Genomic DNA, 10,509 nt, shown 5'->3' with positions numbered 1-10,509 from the left:
TTATGGATGTCCAACGAATTTTCAAGGTTACATCCGGACCCGATCCGTAATCCGTTGGATTCCAAAAAGGGTACATTATTTATATGTCCTTACTTTTAAACCCCAATAAATATATCCTTATACAACAATAAATATGTTCTTACTTTTTAATAATCTTATCCATTTAAAATTAGATTATCTTAATACCCTTACCCATATAAAATTATTTTTCTTTATTTTAAAATGGAAAGAATTCCTTCCTCTAGCACTTCACCAATACCACTAGCACCACCACCACCAACATTCAACTACCATTTCACCACCATTGTTCAACAACCACCACCTACCAACCGCCACCACCACTAATATTCCACCACCACTCCTTCACCACCACCATTACACCACCACCTGTCCTCCACCCCCACCAGTCCGTCGTCGCCGCCACCACCGCCACTGTCACCGCCGCCGTCGCCACCACTGGTTCATATATTTTTGTATCAACAACAGTAGTTGATCCAAATAAAAATAGAACCAACAGTAGAAGCTGATCCAGTTTAGGGGATCAACAACGGTAGTTGATTCAAAAAAAAAGGATCAACAGTAGAAGTTGATCCAATTTAGTGGATCAACTATGGTAGTTGATCCACTAAATTGGATGAACAATGAAAGTTGATCTGTGTAAATGGAGTGAACTTGGCGTGAGTCGAACACGCATCATCTGACATGGAGTCAGTCATGCTACCATTGCACCACAAGTTCAACATTGGAAGAAATTTACATGATTTAAACTACAAGCATGATTATACTTATCCAAGGAAATATTGTCAACAATAGGAGTTGAAAGGATCAACAACATGAGTTGATCCCATAAAAAATTGGCTCAACAACAAGAGTTGATCCCATAAAAAATTGGGTCAACAACAAAAATTGATCCCATAAAAACATATAAACAACAACAATTGATCATCACATGTAGCTTCATAAACAACAATAACTTCATATCCTTCATTGCAGTAGCCACTAACATTGTTCACCTAGCAACAAACCACAATAATTATCAAAAATTAAATCCAGCAACAATCATCTAAAGCATAAATCCAACATCAACATGATATAGAAAAAAGTATGAAACATTAACCAATTAAGAACAGTAATTAGATCTAGCAAAAAGATTCAAGGATTCCCATCAAAACCAACTACAACTTTAATTCTTAAAGTTCCAAAATATAACCACCGTAATCAACATCTTATGACAAAACTTGATGAAAATGTAAAAACAAAATCACGAATAAAGAAGACTACTAACCCATCAAACCAAGCTCTCTAATATCTCCTTGGTGCACCACCATGTCACCAGTTCCAGATTTAGTTATTAATTAAGCTTCTACAAAACTTCAAATCCTCAATTCAAAATCACCACAAAATTGAAACCTAAAATCAAATCTCCCGAATTATTAAATGAAGTGACCATCAAAATCACTCTTACAAATAAGGAGTATAAGAAGAAGAATAATATAAACTGTTGATGATGATTATCAAACTTGATTTCTGCATCTGAGATTTTTATTTATCTTTTATAATTCTAAATGTTGTTGATAGTGGAGATAAATATGGTTGTGGTGGTTGCGGTGGTGTGTCAAAAGATGGTGGTGATAGCAGAGATGGGGATGACGATGGTGGTGGCGGTAGTAGCAGAGATGGGGATGAGGATGGCGGTGGTGGTGGCAAGGTGACGTTAATGGAAGGTGGTGGTGATAGGGAAGAAACAAGAAGTGAAAATATATCGTTACCTTTTCAGATCTAAAATATAAAAGTGAACATTAAAGTCTTAAAAGGGTATTAAAGGAAAGTATCATTAATTGGATTCCCTTATTTTTAGATTAAGGATATTAATATAGTGGACAAGGATATTTATAAAGGCCCATTAGAAGGAGGGACAATAGTTCAATTTCCACCTCCAAAAATCTCATCTACATCCAACCCATTATTGAACTGTTCGGGCATCCATTCGTGAAAATGTGGTTGGTCCCGGTTAAATCCGCGGATTACGGGCCAAATGCTCACTCCTACCTGGCAAATGGATAATATACCCTTCCCCACGAGAACCGGTCGGAAAATCCACAACAAAGCCCATTAAGGGTACAGTCGTATAGAGAAACGCTATAACTCATTTCTTTCAAACATCCGATCTAAGTTCGCTCCATTTCTTTTCCCCTCTCAAAAACCCTAGAAAATTCTTCATCCTCTCCAAATTTCCAAATCTTGAGTTTGTTCAGTTTATTTGCATCTTATTAATCTCGTAATTCCGAGATTATTCAAAAATTTCTCATCATTTTAATCTCAAATTCACCAGATTCGTTCATTTCATTTCATTTCCTCTTAAAAAACCCTAAAAATTCCTCAAAAAATGTCTAGTTAAGTATTTCATTTGAATGCTAAAGTGCTCTTCTCAATGGTGAAATTCGTGAATTATTTCATGTAATACTGTTGAAAATCCAAAGTAAGTTTTTCTGAATTCCGATCTATTTTTTCTGTTTGATTTTTAGGTTAGTGTTATGAATCTTTGAAATGATGCTCTTATTTCAGTTTACTAGTAGGTTTTTTCTATCTGATATTGTATTGGTTAGACTGGAAGTTTCTTTGAGTCGACTCTAACTATGTTGTGTTTGTCAGCTTCGAATCTTGTTGGTGTTTTTTTCCTTTGGTTTGATATGGATTACTGAGCATGTATGTCTTTGAGTTATATTTTGAATGTTTGGTGAACTAATAAGTAGAATTTGCTTTAGGATACAAAGTTAGTGAGAAAACATGGAGTTTATAGATGCTTTATTAGTGGTTTTGTTGGAAATTGTGTTGGATGATACTCAGAAGTAACTCTAACTAAAGCAGATAATGTCATTATAGAATTTGATGTTACCGTGTTTATCAACAGTGGTTGTGATTGACTTTAACCAGCTTAGAATCTTATGGATTAGGTTTTGGAAGTTGTGTGTCATGACTCATGTGGGTTAGTGATGTGTTATAAGTAGTACTTGGAGAGTATCAGAGTGGAATTTGTGTAAGCAAGCAAAACTAGTGAGAAAACATGTATTGTACTAGATCCGCAAAGGGGGAAAGGTATGAATACTGAATAGGACTTACGACTTTTGATTTACTTGTATTATAATGAAGATATGCGCATGCCTGTTTTTCTGTACTTATTTTTTTCTCCTTTAAAGAATGTGATTTGTAGATTTGCAAGACTTGCTACTTTTGAAGTTTACAATTACTGAACTTTTTAGCTTTTTTGGAAATGCTGAGAATTTTTCCTCTTTGCTTTCCTGTTTTGATTTTTTGCTGTTTTTCACAGGATTATTGTTATGTCGAACATGGAGACTGTTACCTCAGGATGTGAGATAATTGGGAACCTGGAATTTCTGAATGAGTCTCACTTCATTTGACATCTCAAAGTGCTCCTTCTGGTAACAATGGTGGATATCAGTCCAAGACGCCGGGTAATATGTCAGATCTAACTGGTAATAGTAATATGACGTTGAGTTTTCGTCCGACTGTACAACTTGCATACCAACCTCCAGCGCCAAATTACAAGTATAAGTGGGAGATAACAGGGCTCTATCTCCCATTCATTCTTGCAATTTGGCTCTGGAGGTTGGTATGCCACAGCAACAGTTATCTTTCATGCCAATCCTTGAGATTCAAAATGTGGTGAATATTTCCATACTGGATGTCATTGGTATTGTTATAGCTGTGTATTCCTCGGTTCCTATGAAAAAGAATCGAATGGAAACACAGAGAAGATTCCTATGAGAAAGAATGGTATGGGAACACAGAGAAGAACACTTGTCTGAAAAGATAGAACCAGACGGACTGTCAAAATAACTCTTTGTGGTTACTAATGTTATGACGAAGGTCTGGAGATTCAAAAGATGTTTGATTCTGTATTATTTCCAGTTTTAGCTGTTAAAGAAGGTTAGTCTGCTTTTCAAATTCTACCATAGTGGCAAACTTTATCTGCACATCCACATGGCTTGCAAATAACATTCTTTTGTCAACTTGCTTATTATATTTTCCTAAGATAGAGATAGTAAGAGAAAATAAGATTTTGAAAGACTTTTTTAGTAAGACTTGTCGTATTGGCAACAGAACCCTGATTTGGGTACTACCCCAGGCTCAAATTGTGTTCTGGAATTACTAGGATATTCCCATCTGGGGAAGTGTGATAAGGGATAGTCTAATAATCTCTGTTCTAGGGTTTCAAAAAACTGTGGCTGAAGAAAAATATCACAATTTCAGGGTTTCATCATCAAAATTAATCCCACAATTTCGCAAGTTTTTTCTGAGTGATTAATTAGTTTATGTCTTATTTTTATTTTTTTAATCAACCACCTGCTTTTGGATTAACTAACTGTCTACATTCCGTAACTTCCAAATTACGGTTTTGTAATTGCAGAAATTTGAATCGATTGCTGTGAATGGAGGAGGAGATAGGAGAGTTTCAGTTGTACAATAGCATGACTAAGCAAAAGGAGATCTTCATACCTAAAGAGCCAGGGAAAATTGGGATATATGTCGGTTGTGTTCTGTTCCAGCTTATGATCTTAGCCACATCTGTCATGCTCGTGCGTATGTTGTTGTTGATGCCCTTTATAGGTACAATTCTGATGCTTTTTCTGGCAACTTTCCATTTAGTTTAGTTTATGAAATAAGATTTAGGGATTCAGTTTGTTTGTTGTGTCCAGCAAAATGATCAATCCTATAATTGAGAATGTTTGAATAGCTTAAAGGATCACTTGATCCTTGAGTCCCTTTAAAGGAGCATCCAGGTGCCTTGAAACAAATTAGAAACTTATTCCAATTTTCTTGCATAGTAATGAAGTTAATCATGTCATTTCACATTGAATAATGCCTGACCATGTTAAGTTTGTTGCCATTTGAGCAGATACCTACAACATTTGGGATATAAAGTTACATGTGTACGCAAACTCACTGATATCGAAGAAAAGGTGTGCATGTTTTATAAAGTATCCACAGTATTTTCTTCTATGTTACTTTTACATGATTAGAAAAGAATATCTTTGTTTGGAATATAGTCTGTTATGTTTATATTCTGTAGCATAAATCTAATATTCAACTAATGTCTGCGTCTTTGCCGATAATTAAGCGAGCTCAGGAAGTAGGGGAGGAACCATTGGATCTGAGTAAACGCTTCTGCGATGAGTATTATAGTGAATTCCATGATCTTCACCTCCTTGTACCTACAGAACAACCCCGTGTTTCTGAAAACATGAAAGAAATTAAAAATAGGACACCTGCCTCATTTTTTTGTAGAATGGCTCAACAGAAAGTGTGAACATCAAAATTTATGGTTAATCACTTCTTTTTTTGGTTTTGTGTGCTCATTTGGAAGCTATTTTGCATCTGCTTATCATATTACACCCTGATAAGTAGTGAAATTTCGTACCCTGATGCCTCCATTCTTTATCCATCTTTGATTTTTTTTTTTAATGAGGATCATATTAAAGCCTTGGCCTTTGGTTCATGTCCTTTATCCGTATTCAGGCGGTTTAGACCTGTGACCTGAAATCTGATCTGGTTCTTTCTGGCAGATTATACAAAATAATTATGCTTATGCTGCTGATGGAGATGTCTACTTTTCGGTTGACAAATTCCCTGTGTTCTGAGCGAAAACCAGAAGACAATCTAGCTGATGATAGCAAGGGAGTTCAAGACAATTTAACTTCAAGAAAACAAAGTCAAAACGACTTTGCAATATGGAAGGTGAGAGAACACGCGCTTAGCATGTTTATGGTTGTTCTCTTTTGGTGGCTTATTGTCTTTGTGTGGTTGCAGACTACAAAGCCAGGAGAGATTAGCTGGGATAGTCCTTGGGAACCTGGCAGACCTGGATGGCACATAGTGTGCAGTGCCATGTGTGACCGTTATCTGACTTCCTCCTTTGATATTTATGATGGAGGAATGGATTTAATATTCCATATCACAAAATTGAACTTGCTCAGAGTTGCGCTGCTGCCCCAACACTTATATATTGGATGCCTAATGGTTTTGTCAATACCAATAACGAAAAAATGTCCACGTCCTTTGGAAACTTTTCTACTATTCGTGAGGCAAGTGCTTCTTTATTATATTTCCATTTTAACACTATATGTTCTTTTCTTTTCTAAACCATCTCATTTCCCTTGTAGGTAACCAAATTGTCTCATCCATTAGTATTGAGATATCTCATGATGAGTACGCATTACCAGTCACCTGTCAATTACTCACAAGAATGGCTTGAATATGCGTCTGAATATGTTTTCTACTTGTATAAGGTAAATAGCTAAATTTTTTAAGGCATTATGTCTCCTTTTCAATTGGTATGTTATGATTTGCTCAATTCTTGCTGAATCAAAGTTAACATAAAGACCTGGATGCGGCCTAGTTTGAACCCCAAATTAGATAAACAGTAACCTTCTTAACCAGTCTAATCTTTGTATTATCTGGTGGGATAGAGGTTTGTGGCTCTCTTTTTTTGTTCTTTTTTAATGTCTATATGCAATGTATCTCTACATTGTATGGATAAGCTGATGTGCATTAGTATTGTGTATTCAGATAAATTAATGGAGAAAAATGGCATGTATCTGATTCCTTCTGTAGATCTGCTATTTATTTATTTTGACTGTTCCCAACGAATGAAACTCTCTTCATGGTTTCACTAATAGAATAAAAGCTATGGCATTCCTTACGATAACCCAAATTGTAGCTTTAGATACTTCGATAGTTTTAATTAAAAAAAAAAATCTTTTATATTTGATGGATTAGATCTGCTTGGTTTTGTATCAGTGCTTCTTGTGTGCGTAATATTATTGCTGATTATCTGACATGGCATGTGTAGTGGATACACGTGTAATGACATATTCCTAACATGAACTGTTGGTCATGTCTTTTAGACTTTGCTGGACTGTGAAAACTGAAAAGGCCTTATTTTCATTTTGAGAGAACAATCCCGTGATACCAAAGTGCAAAATTAATCAGTAACTCCTGAGGCTCAGAAATCCATCGGTAAGTTGAAGAATGATTTCTGTGCCAAAATGTCAGACGATCTCCGTACTCGAAACTTCTTGAATGTTGCTGCTCTTAAGGAAATTTTGAAGCTCATGAACCAGCTTAAGAAGGTATTTCCTTTTCCTGCAATCCATACAATCCCTTTAGTGTTTGTCATCAATGGTTATGTACAAATTTATACCCCACATTGATGCTAAAGGTTATTCTGGAGCTGAACTTTTTAGGAGTTCTTTTTTAGTGCCTTGAGCTCACTTGTTACCTGTGTCAAAGGCAAGCCATCAAGTCTGATGTGCAATTTGTCCAGTTAAAGAATTTCTTTGTCGTTCTTATGAATATTCCGTTTCGTATACTATCCCTAGGAATTCGTTTACTGAAACTTCTAAAGTGATTTCTGCACCTTTTGATTTTCTGATGTATATCTGTAGTGTACTCAAGTAATATAATCACACCGAAAAAATCTTAAAAATAGTGAGACAAATGGAAGGATCTCATGCCTGTATCATTAGCGATGAGAACTTTCGGTGACATAGTTGAGGGTATGATTGATATGTTAGCTTGTCATTCATTAATCGAGTGTCCAAAATCTGAGATAATGGGTTGATATTTCCGCCTGTCGCTTCATTATTGAGTGTTCAAAATCTGAGAATTACTCCATAAACAAGAGTTTTAATCATTTTTCTCCTCGTGTAAGGAGATGCTTGATGGAAGTATATAGTTTACCAAGTAAGCTTCACCAGCATGGTGAACCCCATCTGGGTTTTATAGCTGTCCATCATAGTTTAGAGTTGGTGGTCCATGTATTCCTACTTTTTGGCTGAGTCTTATAGTGTGCATTTCCAGGCAGAGCAGCACGAGCATTCGTTGTTCCTGTCCCTTGCTGAAATGGAGAAAGAAGTGAGGATGGTTCTAGATATTCTTGGACTAATGTCATCTTCGTGCTATTCAGAGGTATGTCATCTTACGCCCACTTTGTTCATCCATAATCCATTTATCTCCCTGCAAGGAACATTTCATCAGAAGTTTAGAACACTCGAATGAAATTCTGTCATTTTTCTTCACTAACAAAATTGTGTTGTGTACTGAAAACAGGTTCTGAGGCAATTCAAAGTTAAGGATTTGACAGAGAACAAAGTTGACTTAGGACCCAGGCGAAGAAAGACAAGGAATTTGCGAAGAGTGACCAAATCAGGCTCGACTTAAGGGCATTTTTCTTATGGATTTGGTCGACGAAACTCTATGGAGACCTGTAATCTTTTGAGTTGGATCTGGATTACTGCTCACTAGTGACACGTTCTGCGTACATTTCAATTCTGTACATTTTCTTGCTCAAGCCTTTGTTTCAGATTTAGGTTTTTGGGTTGTTTTTGACACTCTATCCCACATTCCTCTTGACCTTGAGAATGTTGTAATAAAGTATAAATCTAGTAAACCTACCTAATCTGTGAGGTCATTTTGAGTACACTTGCAACAAGGACAGGAGATGGTGTTTACTTCTCGACCTACTTCTATGTAAAGGTTAGAAATGCCAGACAAACCTTATTATGGGTTTAGCTGGTTTGGTGAGCTGTGTTTAGTTTCGGGTCTGAGGGCGCTGTTATTGCTGTTTTTACTTCGAGAGTTTATTGCATGTTAATAGGTGTTCTTCTCTTTTTAATTTGGTGTTTTTATTTGGACCTAGGTTATTATTATTTGTTTTGTTCTTAATTAGGTTTAGTGTTTCGCTTTGTCTGATTCTTCCTTCCCTGTTTGTGGGATTCTTTCTATTATTAGAGCAAGTCTTATGGTGGAATTCATCCATCTTTCACGCCATCTCAGCACTTGGAACTGTGGATGGAAGCCCAAATGTAATGGTGGAATAGTAGGAACGCTTTTCTTAATGGAGCTAAAAAAATGCAATTAAGAATGGAGCTAAAAAAACGCATGTAATAGGTTATTGAGTTTCTTGTTATTGATTTGCTTATTATATTTATCATTATAATAGGTTATTGAGTTTCTTGTTATTTGCTGTACTTGCTATCGAAATACATCATGTAAACAATCTTTAATACGAATGAATGGGTTAGTTTGATATCAAAAAATAAAGTCAAGTTTTTTAGGGAAAAATATAAAAAAAAAAAGGTGAAAAAAGTCCTTAATTTGTATAGTCACGTTGACAATAGTTATTCTAGGCAGGACACCAAATCAATTGCTTGGGTCCATTAGGAATGAAGTACGGGTATCATCGATAAAAGAAGTACCAGTTGGGAACCCTAATTCATGCCCTGAGGCGCAGTCGTCGCCTAGTAACCAGATCATGCTGAGAAACAAAGTCGGAGCTTAGTTGTTATTAAATGGGCTTTAAGGATTTGGTGTTAAGGGCTCCCAATATGACAAAATCAAGTCATCAAATCAACAGAACCTCTTATCATACAAATTTTGTTGATGACAAAAATATCCACGATCATTAGTGACAATAACTAGATTAATTAAACTTAGTAAAGTCAGTGATTAGATTATACTGATAATTTGATTTATAGTTGTCTAAGAGCAACTGCAATGGACGAGTAAACCCATAATTATGATCCAGGGAGGAGACGCAACGGGACGGAGTAAAGACTAAAATCTGGACCAAAACCAAATTCCAGACCATATTTGGTCTGGGACCAAGACCAAAACTATATATAGTGGAGCGGAGGTATAATCAACGTTTGGCATCGGGCGTATATATAATCTACGCCTGTTGTGAAACGTACGTAAAGTCACCGCCCCATAAAGAGGCGTTTATATAAGTTACGCCCGGTTCAGGCGTTGATAAAATGTTCGCCCATTGAGACGTTGATAAAGTTTACGCCCCACGTCAGGCGTTAATAAAATGAACGCCCCATTCAGACGAAGATTATACAAACGCCCCACCCCGACGTTGATATTCTTAACGCCCCACGCCAGGCGTTGATAAAGTGTACGTCCCAACCAGGCGTTGATATAGTTAACGCCTCACGCCAGGCGGTGATATAATTAACGCCCCACAACGAGCGGTGATATAATTAACGCCCCATCTCGGCGTTGATATAGTTAACGCCCCACGCCAGGCGTTTATATAGTTAACGCCCCAAGCTTGAGTTTAAAAAAAAAAATACTTAGACAAAATTGATTTTGAAATTTTTTTATACCGTTGGTAATTCGACCGTTGAAGAAAATGGAACGTTGGATAATTTGGAACGTTGGAAAGTTAGGAAGACGGTTTTTTCCCATATATACACCTATATATACACATGAGATCCTGTGACATTTTCAGGGTTCAATACTTCAAACTATCCAAACCAATAAGAAGAAATATTGTTTCTGCTTTCAAATCAGTTGGAAAATTTTCACGGATTCGCTTACAATGGCACCAAGAGTAGCACGAGGTCCAAATTTTACGACAATCGAAGATGTAACAATGTGTAAAATTCATTTATCTATATCTCAAGATTCTAGTGTTGGAGCTGA

General features: G+C 36.3%; 1 pseudogene; it reads left to right on the top strand.

Annotated features, from left to right (window-relative positions):
• The first annotated feature begins 3,645 nt into the window (after positions 1-3,645).
• Positions 3,646-8,695, top strand: LOC113335672 (annotated as a pseudogene).
• The last annotated feature ends 1,814 nt before the right edge of the window (positions 8,696-10,509 follow it).

The sequence above is a fragment of the Papaver somniferum genome, unplaced genomic scaffold (genome assembly GCF_003573695.1).
Source record: "Papaver somniferum cultivar HN1 unplaced genomic scaffold, ASM357369v1 unplaced-scaffold_15, whole genome shotgun sequence".
Taxonomy (NCBI): domain Eukaryota; kingdom Viridiplantae; phylum Streptophyta; class Magnoliopsida; order Ranunculales; family Papaveraceae; genus Papaver; species Papaver somniferum.
Note: the sequence above shows the minus strand (reverse complement) of the source record. Positions and strands in the feature narration are given on the sequence as shown.